Source organism: Corvus hawaiiensis, chromosome 26 (genome assembly GCF_020740725.1).
Source record: "Corvus hawaiiensis isolate bCorHaw1 chromosome 26, bCorHaw1.pri.cur, whole genome shotgun sequence".
NCBI classification, from domain to species: domain Eukaryota; kingdom Metazoa; phylum Chordata; class Aves; order Passeriformes; family Corvidae; genus Corvus; species Corvus hawaiiensis.
The window spans coordinates 3,695,690-3,707,518 of NC_063238.1; positions in this window are offsets into that span (position 1 = coordinate 3,695,690).

The window sequence follows — 11,829 nt, forward strand, 5'->3', positions numbered from 1 at the left end:
TTAGAGATTGCGAATATCAAATATCTGTCTTTTTAAATGCTTACCCGTAAAGTTTGGGTAATAAGATAAGCCAAAATGGGGTTCCAAAACAATGAAGTTAAATTCAGAATTCTGATTTTTTTTTTTTTTTCAGTCATAAAGTCCAAAGATTCATGCAGCCAGTGTACTAGAAGGATTTAACTGTGGTGAGTTTTTATTCAGGCAATAGTTCTGCCTTAAAGTTTGCTTGAATACTCCCAGTTTGCAGTAGTCTGGGGAAGTTTCTTCCTGATTTATTATTTTCTTAGGTTGGCCAATGTTATTAAGGCACAGTCACAAAACATCTACATACACATAAAATAATAAAGTCTGCAATTGATCCTAAAAACTGGTGCATTCAATTTAATTATCAGCCACTGTTGAATTCCCTCCAGAACAGCTGGTTGACTACATATATGTAAACGTGTTTACAGTACAGCCACTCTAATTCTAAGACTTGGCCTTTATCATGGATTGAGCTTACAGGTAATTTCTTATTAAAGTCTTGTTTGAAATGGACCAAACGTAACAAAAAGTATTCTTTTTAAACAGCAACTGTAAGTTCTACTGCATTTGAGCTGAGAGTGTTTGCCCCAGGGTGCAAACATTTAATAGGGATATTCACAGAAACACATGGATTGTGTTGAGGCATTAAAAGATCATCTAGTTCCAACACCCCAACCATGGGCAGGTACATCTTCCATTGGCTTCTACACTTGGTCTTGTTGGATCAGGGTAGGTATGAAAAAGCTGTTCTTACTTCTGATACTTCCTCAGTGGTCTGTGCAGACACCTCCTCAAAGGCATAATTTCTCTTTGTGCTTTGTGTTTCCTCCAGGCAAGATGAAGAGTATTTTATTCCAGACCAATGGAGGAAATTAGCTGAAATAGTAGCCGTAACTCTGCTGCCCATTTTAGCAAGTTAAATTGAGGTCAGTTGTTCTGTACTCTGGAAAGAGATGCTGGGAAACCACACTTTCACTCCACAACTGCAGAGAGCTGCTTGATACAGCCTGTGTCCTTACAGTTTGGAGGCATGAAGAGTTCTTTGCACTGGATGCCTGTGTAACTCACTCTGCAAGCACCATTTTTTCTAGGCAGACAAATATAGATCTTCCTGTATCATGGGATAATTTTTACTTAATGCTTCCTTGAGATCCCAAATTGAAAAGATATTAAGGAAAATATCAATTCCCATTGAAGAAATATATAAAGGTCGAATATGCCTAAAGTTCAGATGAATGGCAGTTCTTGGCAGAGACCACTTCCCTCTACTCCACAGCCTCATTTAAGGAGAGGGTTAACCAAACCTGTCATAGCTGATTTATTTCCCTTAGAGTTACCATTTATCTTTAAGAACCATTTTTTCTGTACAGCTCTTCCACTCATATGATAGAAATTTTCTTAGAATTGTCACGTAAGAAAAAAGCTTTTTCCTAAAAGTTATGCTTATTTATGTCTTGATTTATTTCACAGTAATAAGGCTGATCTTGAGATTGAAAACTTAATTCTTCAGGTCTACCAACATCAAAAACCACTTGATTGAACAGACATGAACTTTACAAGTTTGGGGTTTTTTTTGTGATGTTCATCAAAGCCTGATACGATGCCTTCTGGAAAGAAATCTGAATGCATCTCAAAGAAATGTGCCAAGATAATAAGGTCAATCTGATTTCTATCACTCTCAGATGGTTTGCAGTTCCAAGCAGATAATTTTAGAAATTCACAGGTTTTAATACAGCTATTCTGAGGATTTGGAAGTGTTATTACCCCTCTAACAAACATAAAACTAAGGCAGTGTGGGTAGAGATGCATGAAAATTTCACTCCTGCATCACAAGTTTCCTTGGATCTGTTGTACCATGATAACTGCCCATTTGTCTGCTCTCAGATTATGTCAAAGTAATTTGACATGCAAAAGAAAAGGACTATGGTGCATTGCAGGAGTTTTCATTTTCACTTATCACATCTGAGCTGATGAATATTATCTTGCTATGATGTTATAGTTTATAACTAAATTCTGATAAATAAATCAATTTTCTATTTAACTCTTGTCTTTCCTTGAGTTGAGAAATGAATATGTAGCAGAACAGCAATGTCCTGGCAGCCTCCTCAATCCCAACACTGTCTAGTTTATTAAGCTATTGTCTTTAAGGAATATTATTGTGTATATACAACTTTTGTAAATTCTTCAGTAAATCTAATCCCACTGGAATATTGGTAGAATAACGCTTCTTTCTCTTATAGTGACTCAGTTTTGAGTTTTGGAACACTAAAGTGAAATAAAGGCATAAGGAAATATATAATAACATAAATTTAGGGGTCATTATTTGAATAATTTAGGTTTCCACTGGACTTAAAATGTTTTTTCAAAACCTAATCTCATGGCAATTGCATAGTTTCCATCAGTATTAACAAGAATTACATGGACATATTGACAGGACAGCAGAACCCTAAGGAGACATTAGCAATTCCAATCCTTAATGTCTCTTTTGCCAGGATAGCAGCACTATTCATCCAGCATTCTTTGAGCATGTGATGCTCTGTTTTCTCCAGTGTTCAACTCTGAATCTAGCACTTTGTAAGGATCTAGCAGAGGATGTCAGCATTTACTTTAATTACAGTAAGTTTCAAGAGTTTTAAAATGTAATACAACTAAATTTATGATACAAATAAATTTTCTAATTTTGCTCACTTGCAAATTTCTTGAAAATGTATGGATTTTTTTGCATGTGATAAGGTTCCCTTAAGTTTTCCAAAAGTAATAGTAACACTTGGATGCTTTATTACATTGGGGAAATCCTTCTTGTTATGAAGATTTCTTGGTGATAATGAACTCAATCCTAGCTCTTTAGAAATAAATGCTCAAATTATAGCTAAATTTGGGAACTGCCTGGGCAAGATTTACCACAGGGCTTTAGGAACATTAGTTTTGGTAATTATGGAGCCAAAGGAACAACTGTGAAAAATTTGAGTTATGAATTATCACCAGGTGTGGAGAAAGGAAAAGATACAACCTGAAAATCTGAAAATGACTTCTTGATTTTCATAAATAATATACCATCAATAGAAAAACATTTCTATGTGATACAGTGTACCTTTTTTTTTTCATATAAATATTGACACAGTTAATGATAGAAGTGAACAGGAAAGATCAAAAACTAAGTTCATACTCTTTAAACACAGAAATTTAAAATAATGCAAAGTGAAACATGACATTTAGATCTTACACCTGCAAGAACTAATCCTACTCTGTGGGATTCTGCACCTGGGATGGAGTAATGCCAGGCACAAGCATTTATTGGTAGAGCAGGAGCTGAAGGGCAGCCCTGCAGACAGGGATCTGGGGGTCCTGGTGGGCATCAGGCTCAGTGTGAGTCCTGACAGCCCTGAAACCCCATCCATTTACTGATGAAAAAATACAGATACTTGTCTGAATTCGGGAGAAGGGGTCACAGTCTGCATGGCAGCTTGAGAAAGGAGAATCTGAAGGCTCTGACTTCTTAGTCTCATTACTACCATGACACCAACTGGTAGACTGACAAAACTGAACATTTACATGTTTCTTTCACCAAAATATGGTAAAATAAGAATACCCAGACATAAATAATACTAAAAATACAATCTTACCATGAGATTTTAAGAACCTGAATCTTTTCTTTTCCTTGTTTTACTTCATTACCTTCTTTTAAACCATGCATGTATGTACATGCATGGTGTAAGATACTTTAATGTGACATGTCATCTGACAATTCAATGTCACTGTTTAAGTGGCCATAACCCACACAAATAACTCAAATCATTACTTTCAATATTAATTTTAGTATAAATTTTTCCATGCTTTTTTAAAACTTATCCATAACAATATGTTTTCAGAATAGCATAAAATAATTCCTGATTGTAAACATTTTCTCTATAAACTTGCAGCAACTCAAAGTTATCACAAGGCAGATGAACCTGTGAGCGATTGAACCATCAGTGGGCAATATCAAGACAGAATAACATGGTTAGAAAGCAGCTTAATATTTCTTTCATCCTGTCAATTTTCCATCTGGAACAGAGATTATCAAAACCCATTCAAGGCACATAAGATATAAACTTACAAAAAAGTAACACAATAGCACCAAATATGACATAATTTCTAAACCTCTAGGCAAGGTATTAGAATGTTTTAATGAATAATGAATAGGAATGGGGCGTCTCCCTTGCCTTGTGCCCTCCCATTCTCCAACAGAGAGCATTATTCAGTGTGGGATCAGACTCATCAATGTAGGATTTCAACAGAGTAGCCATGAAGCAGTTGAAACAGCACCAGTACCCTCTTCCTTTTTTAACCCCGTGACACTTCATGTGCACTGAACCTGTGCATGTAGCACTTCTGCTCAGCCCCAGCATTTTACCTCAGAGAAGGAACATCACTGTGGGGAGAGACAGAAATGGGAAGAATATCATCCATCAATTTAATCTGCCTGCTGGATCCATTCCAGCCCAGTCAGAGCAGATCAAAAATACCTGTCAGCATGTCAAGTATTTTTAAAACTGTCCAAGAACACTCTCCCCAAGGGGTCCGAATGTTTTGATCTGAAAAACACCATCATCATATCCCTAGACAAATCCCAGCAGGAAGTGCATGTGCCCCTTCACAGGAGTAAATGCTCTGTTTCAGGCCAAGGAAGCCTGAGTACAGTGTATGATACTGTACTCCAGTCAGGTCCTTGTAATAAATCTACCTAAATTTACACATAAATAAACCAAGAGTCTTAATCTTAACATTCCTTTGCAGCATATCAGGGAGTTGTTCTTATGCATAAATGTAGTCACAGCTGCCTTATTGGGTCATCTTACTGCAGTGACTCAGCAGGTATTGCTACAAATTTTAGGCATTAAGAATCATGTTTCTTCTATACATCAGAAAAAATTATCTATTTTTGTCAGAAATTTTATTGGGCATTTTCATCTGGCCTACAGAATTACCCCTCTATAAACCAACACTAACCCCATGCTACTTTTGCTTTGGCCATTAAACAAATAAGAATTATGTGTGCTGGATCTGGTTTAGGTAGATTTTATTTTTTAATATAATATTTTTCAGGACTTTTGGGATGTAACTAAGTTGTTTGGGGTAGGAGATGATTTTAAATTAGCCTGCAGAGCCCCAGCTCTTAACCAAGAGAGTATTCCATTTATAGTAGCTTCTGACTTTTTTTATTTTGACTGGAGTGTATTATGAATTCTGTCTGTAATTCCTAACCATGAAACCTTTGATTGCCACCTAGGGATTTCTACCTCTGAGAGAACTCGAAACAGCTTTGATCACAGCAGTCAGTGCACTAACATTGTTTTTAGTTTGAGACCATAACTCTAATCTTGTATTATAATTCGTTTCTGGATTTAAGCCACATGCTGATTCAATAAAGCCTGCCAGCAGCTAATAGGTTGGCTCACAGGAACCAAGAGAGAATCAGTGTCTTCTCTCACTCAGCAAGCATTCCCCTGTTTAAAATCATCAGTGTCCCAAGACACTGTTTTCAACATGGGCAGAAAAAAAGGTAGGACAGAGATACCAACACTTAGACATAAAGACAGGAATAATCAATATTAGAAAAGTGACTTTGTATAACTAAGAATAGTAAAGCTTACAGAGATGTGACAATGGTTGTGTGAGTGAGACAGATATCTGCCCTTCCTTCAGAAATCCTAAATTATACATCACCCTTGCCAGATTTTTATTAACAGTCCAGTGCAATTTTTCCCCATCAGAAGAGCACTCATCCACAGCTAATATGATGCATTTTCTTTACTACAACACCAACTAGCAAAATAAGCCAGATCTCTGTGAAGACAAGAGTGACTCCAAAAAACAGATAATAGAAACAGATGAGGCAAGCAATTAAGTGCTAACTTTGTAAAAGTGATAAAAAAGGTTAAACTTTTTTTGTTTTGATTTCTCCTTCAGCAATCTGGGTATATGGTTTAAGTGCAAACAGTCCCTGCAAAGCTGGACACAAGGCATTAATCCTGGTCATGGTGCATGCTGCATATGCACAGTGCTGTTGCAGGAGGAGTGGAGAAGGATGCTGATGCACAGTGCTGGCAGGTGGCACCTGCTATGCATCTGGATTTTTCAATTACCGTCCCTCATCATGAACACAGGAATACAGGATTCACATGCTAGAGAAGACAGTTGCATTTTATATTAGTTTGCCTTCATATTTCCCTGTCAATAATGGGAAAGCTCACATCTCTAAAATACTATTTCAAAATTAGATACAGCTTGCAAATTCCAGATTCTGAACCTAGGATGGAGTAATACTGGAGACAAAATTACACCGGGAAAGGAGCGCAGAAAGGGATCTGGGGGTGCTGGTGGGCATCAGGCTCAGTGTGAGTCAGCAGTGTGTGCTCTGGTAGCTCAGAGGGCAAAACCTATCCCAGGGTGCCTCAAACACGGCATCACCAGCGGGTTAAAAGAGATGATTATCCTGCTTTACTCAGGGTTGGTGCAGCCTCACCTGGAGGGTCATGTGCAGTTCTGGGCCCCACAGTTTAACAAAGGTATGAAGGTACTCAGTTACATCCAGAGGATGGCAACAAAGCTGGTGCAAGGACTAGAAAAAAGATCCTGTGAGGAGCAGCTGAAGGCTCTGTTTGTCTACTTTGGAGAAAAGAAGGCTGAGGGGGGGCTTCATTGCTCCCTACAGCTTCCCAAGGAAGAGAGGTGAAGAAGGAGTTGCTGATCTCTTCTCCCTTCTCTCCGGAGATAGGACATGTAGGAATGATTCAAAACAGCGCCAGGGAAGGTTTAGACTGGACATCAGGAAACATTTCTTTACTGAAAGGCTGTTCAAACAAGCTTCCTAGAGAGGTGGTGGATGCCCCAAGTCTGTCAGTGTTTAAGAGGCATTCAGACAATGCCCTTAATAATATATTTTAACTTTTGGGCAGCCCTGGTCAGGACTAGACTGGTCCAGCTGGACTAGATGGTCCTTGTAGGTCCCTTCCAACTGATATATCTATTCTTTAACTCCAGACTGTGTAGGCCAAAAGCTTGAAAAGTTAGACTTTAAATGAGTATTTCTCTCATCTCTGTTGAAAATAAAAACAGACAGTGTTGTCAGCTGGTTTGCTGAGTACTGTATTATTATTTTGCTCTTTTTCTCTGCCTTGAAACTGAGCACAGCTGGATAAAATTCAGAGGAAACTTCAGATTGCTTTTCATCATGTTGGCTTTGAATTGTTTCTGGTGACTCCGCTTGATGTCTTAATTTATCTCTGCATAATAAGAAGCAGTTATTTTTGATCAGAGAACTGCTGATAGCTACTACACTGATTCCCTGTGGATTTCTTTTATTAATACAGCAGTATTAGCATTCTGGTTGGGGTGGGGGGGGGGTGAAATCATAGTTATTATATGGTACTTACATGACTCATATTATGCTGAATATCAAAAGGAGAATAATAAAATCATTTGGTGCCTCACCCAAAGTAACAATCTCTCAGGTCATAACCATTTCATAGTTAGAAAACTGAATTTCAGGGTTTTGCAGAAGTCTCCTCTTCTAACATTCATGTGCCATGCGTGCACAGGTACTATGCTCTAAAATGCATAATATCTATTTTCCAATCTCCTGCTCTGATCACTGGAAAAGTAGTAATCTTGCTGCCCTTATCATTTTTCTTATGTTCTAGTTTTAGGAAAGAAATACATTTTCCTTAAAACACTGTCTTCAAAATAAAAAAAAAACCCAAACAGCTTCTTTAAAGCAAACAACTATTATAATTTTATGTATGTATGCATTTCTGCAATATCTGACTGCACCTGTCTTCATTCTGTCACCTGCCTTTCACAGCCAGCTTTTCAGACTTTTCAGAACAGAGCTTCAGATGCTAGCACAACACCTACAGAGCTGAGCCTGGAATCCAGATAAATCCTATATATGCTCTTGCCAATTAAAATAATAGTAAACAGAAAATTATACTTGGAAAAAATGAATTTTTTATGCAATAACTATAATAATAATAATGTGCATAGTTTGATTTTTAGAATTTAGCTTGGCCCTCAGAGGAATTTGGTATCAGAGGATGGTTGATATTGAAAGGAACCTCTGGAGGTCATCTGGTCCAGTGTCCCTGCTCAAGCAGGGCCACCTAGAACCAATTGCCCAGGTCATGTCCAAATGGATTTTAAGTATCTCCAAGGATGGTAAATCCACTAAATGTAATATTCCAACTTGGTTTCATCCCTGCTGTGCTTTAGAGCTGTAAACCTTTCTTCTTCCCTTTTAGTGTCACGACCAACACTGCCAAGTTGTGAAATGTGATGCAAAAATAAAATTAAAAAAAAAATTAAAAGAATTTTGGTGGTTAGTATGTGAAGAATAATCTCAGGATGAAAAATGAACTAGCTTTTTTTCTTTCCTTTTACAACCTGCAGTCATAAAATGGTCCAAGAAAAAGGTTTTTACAGAATACTTTTCTCACTATAAATTGTTTTTTAAAAAGAGGAAATCTGAAATGTGAGGGAATCAAAATTGCCCTACAAAGTAAAGAAAAGGGATTATATGTGAAGGCTCTTTTCACTCCAGATGATACTAAGAAAAAAACATTTACCTTGAAACACTTACTTTTAAGCTCTTCTTTGGCTCTAAAGCTACTGCTGCAGCAGGATAGAAATGCATTCACAGTCTATCATTAATGTTCTGTACTGTTAGAATTGCAAATGAAGACACTTTCTAGCAAAACAGAAAAACAATGCCCTTGTCAAAAGCTTTCTGAACTTGTTTATTCCGAGATTATTATTAACAACACTGATGTTCAGACGGGTGAGAAAAAGCAATCCTGATATAATTTGCTCTCCAGAAGCACTTGTAATACACAAGTCTGTACAAGCTATTTTTGATGCATTCATTCATCCAAAAGGATAAACATTGGTCAGGGATAGGTATTAATGAGCTGTGCTAAAAAAATTATTTCTGCTGCATAAAAACTGGACAGGGAAAGGAAATGAGAACTATTTTCTGTTCTGTTTATAATACTTAAAGAAAAATGTGTTAAACATTTCAAGTGGTTCCAAAAAACTTCAGAAATGATAACAACATAAGTGTATACTGTATAAGTTTTCTAAATGGTTACAGCAATCTTGGATGAGTGCCATATTCTAACAGCCCAGTAAAATATATGGTGACTTTTTTTTAGTTGCATTAAGCAAGAAAATGATACAATATACATGGAAAAATGCTTGTGGCAATGATGATAGGCAGCTGGAGATGGAATCCATTGGAGGAGAAAACCTGGCATGAGCTTTTCACAAATGCAGCTCATTTCCAAACTAAGCCATTGGTAGGAACTTCTTGTAGATACAAAAATGCTGCTAGCAAGGATTTTCTTGCTATTTTCTAAGTCTGTGAGAGACTTTTCTCTCTCACGGAGAAGAGGTAGCAGGCAATGTAAACAACCAAGCCACTGCAACCTTGAAAAGTCTTGTTTATGGTATAGTAGAAAAATATTTTTACAGTGGATGTTTTAGGATTTTAGCCAATCACCCCCAAGGAGTGGCTGGTCCTTTGTCCAATTAGACTATGAAGAAAAAAGTCTATAAAAGAGTTTGGAAAATAATTAAATAAATCAATCTTGCTGCACAATTCCTGCCTGCTGGATCTTCTCCTCCTCCTCCTCCCTATGGCTGCGGGACACGGTGATATACCGTAGGAACCAGGCCTGCGGTAATAACTTCTGTTTAATGTGTATTACTTTCTAGACTAAAGAGGACATTTGCTTTCTAGAGTAACATGACATAAGTTCCTTTAAATCTCTCTCTTGCTAAAATGGAACATTTGCATTACAATCACTTTTCCCTCCAGATGTCATTTGGAGCCTAATTTCCTAATAGTTCTTTTAAATATTGGCTTACTTTTCATCCTCTTATTAGAAATGAAGCATTCATGCCCAAAGCCTACTACCCACTGCCAGAGACAAAAAAGGGAAAAATGACACGGCTTTCCTAGTGACATTAAACCCATTTCAGTTGTTTTTATTTTCTCTTCATTATCTCCCAGCAACTCTGACGTCTAATGTTCAAATGTACTTCCCATCCTTAGTCAGATGCTCCTGTAGACATAGCGCTCTCCTCACTGCTTTGAGACCTGGACTAGCTTAGCAACAGCATGTTTGGGATGACATTGAAGCAGCATGAGTGTCCCAGTTATTCGCCAATTTTCTTTCATGAAAGCAGAAGAAAAATCAGCTTCAATTTTTAGTCTGCTTTTGAATTGTACATTAAATGTACGTTTTGCCTAAGAAAAACCTCTCTGAGCAAAAAGGACCAGAATAAACTAGGTAAAAGGCACGGTCCAGCTGAAATCTCCTGTGATATGGTCTTGTGGGAGAGCAGAAAACATTTTTCGGAAGCTGGTTTCAGGAATTGAAAATTTTAATTTTGGGAGGCTGTAGAGAAAAGTCATCATCTTATCAGACTATTTTTGGTATTGGCAGGATTTAGACAGCTGTGAACAAGAGAAATACCTTGCATAAGAATGCAAAGCAATGCACAAGTCAGTAAACCATCCTCCCATGAGTACTATTGATTACCAACATCAAAACTTCAAGAGAAATTTATCAATGGTGAGTTGAGTATTTTACATAAGTTTTGACACTAGCACAGTTTTTTGACTTTTTAAAAATTATGAATATTCAAGAAGTCTCCTCATAAATAATTCAAATCTCTTACTGTTCTGACTTTGATAGAACATACAAATTGCCTCCTAACTATAAGGGCAGGACAAGAATATTTTTACCTTGATATCCAAAGACTCCAATCACTACAAATGAGGCTGCTTTGATCTGGAAATTTCAACTACAGATTGAGAAACCAAACTTGTACATCTAAGCTTGAATATTTTGGCAGAGTTTCAAAATTTGAAGCTGATACTGCCTCTGAATGTCAGCTACCATATAAAAAGGTTAATAAGACTCATTTTAATGTGCTGCAATGAAGTAACATCTTCTGAGGACGGTACATGAAAGGATGAAACAGCATGACCCAAAATTTCAGTGAAATCCTGATAAAAAGTACAGTTAAGTAGAAAAAATTTATGATACAGAAAAGTGAAGCTTAATTAGTTGGAAAGTCAGCAAGAGCTTGAAACAAATAAATTAATCATGTTTTCCTTCCTGAAACAGGCTTGGTTTTTAAGGTGGCAAATTTCCTTTGAGGAGTTTTCCAAACTGCACCTCTAAAAAAAGGCTTGGTCACATTTTTTTTTTTTTCCCCGAAAAGAGTTATATATTTAAATGAAAGCTATTTACCTACAGTTCTTTCATCTTCTCATCCAGATTAATTACTGTAGAAACACACCAGGGGCCTATCCAGTCCTGCTTTTTCTCACTGAAACAAAATAATGGTGGGAAAAAACAGTGTTTTGAATAGCAGCCACTAATTTCAAATTTGTCCTTGCATAAACCCACAGGGAAATACATTCCAAGGATTCAGTCAAGACAAAGATGAGAGAGTATATTGAAACAATATGGAAAGCATGCGTGATAGAGTGAAGGAATGATCTGAAAGCTTACTCTAGGTACAATCTCTATGATTCAAAACATATTTTTAATGTTCTTGAGTGTTTTAAAATTACAGCAGGCAGTAAAACACTCCATGATGGGAAATATCCTCTCATAACGCTTGCATGGAGTTTGCAGGAACACTGAAATCAATCTGGGTCTTCCAGAAGGGCCCTGAAGGATACATTTCCAAATGCACTCTACATCTCAGGAGGGATGCAAAGTAAATGCAAACTTACACAGATTCAGAAGCAAA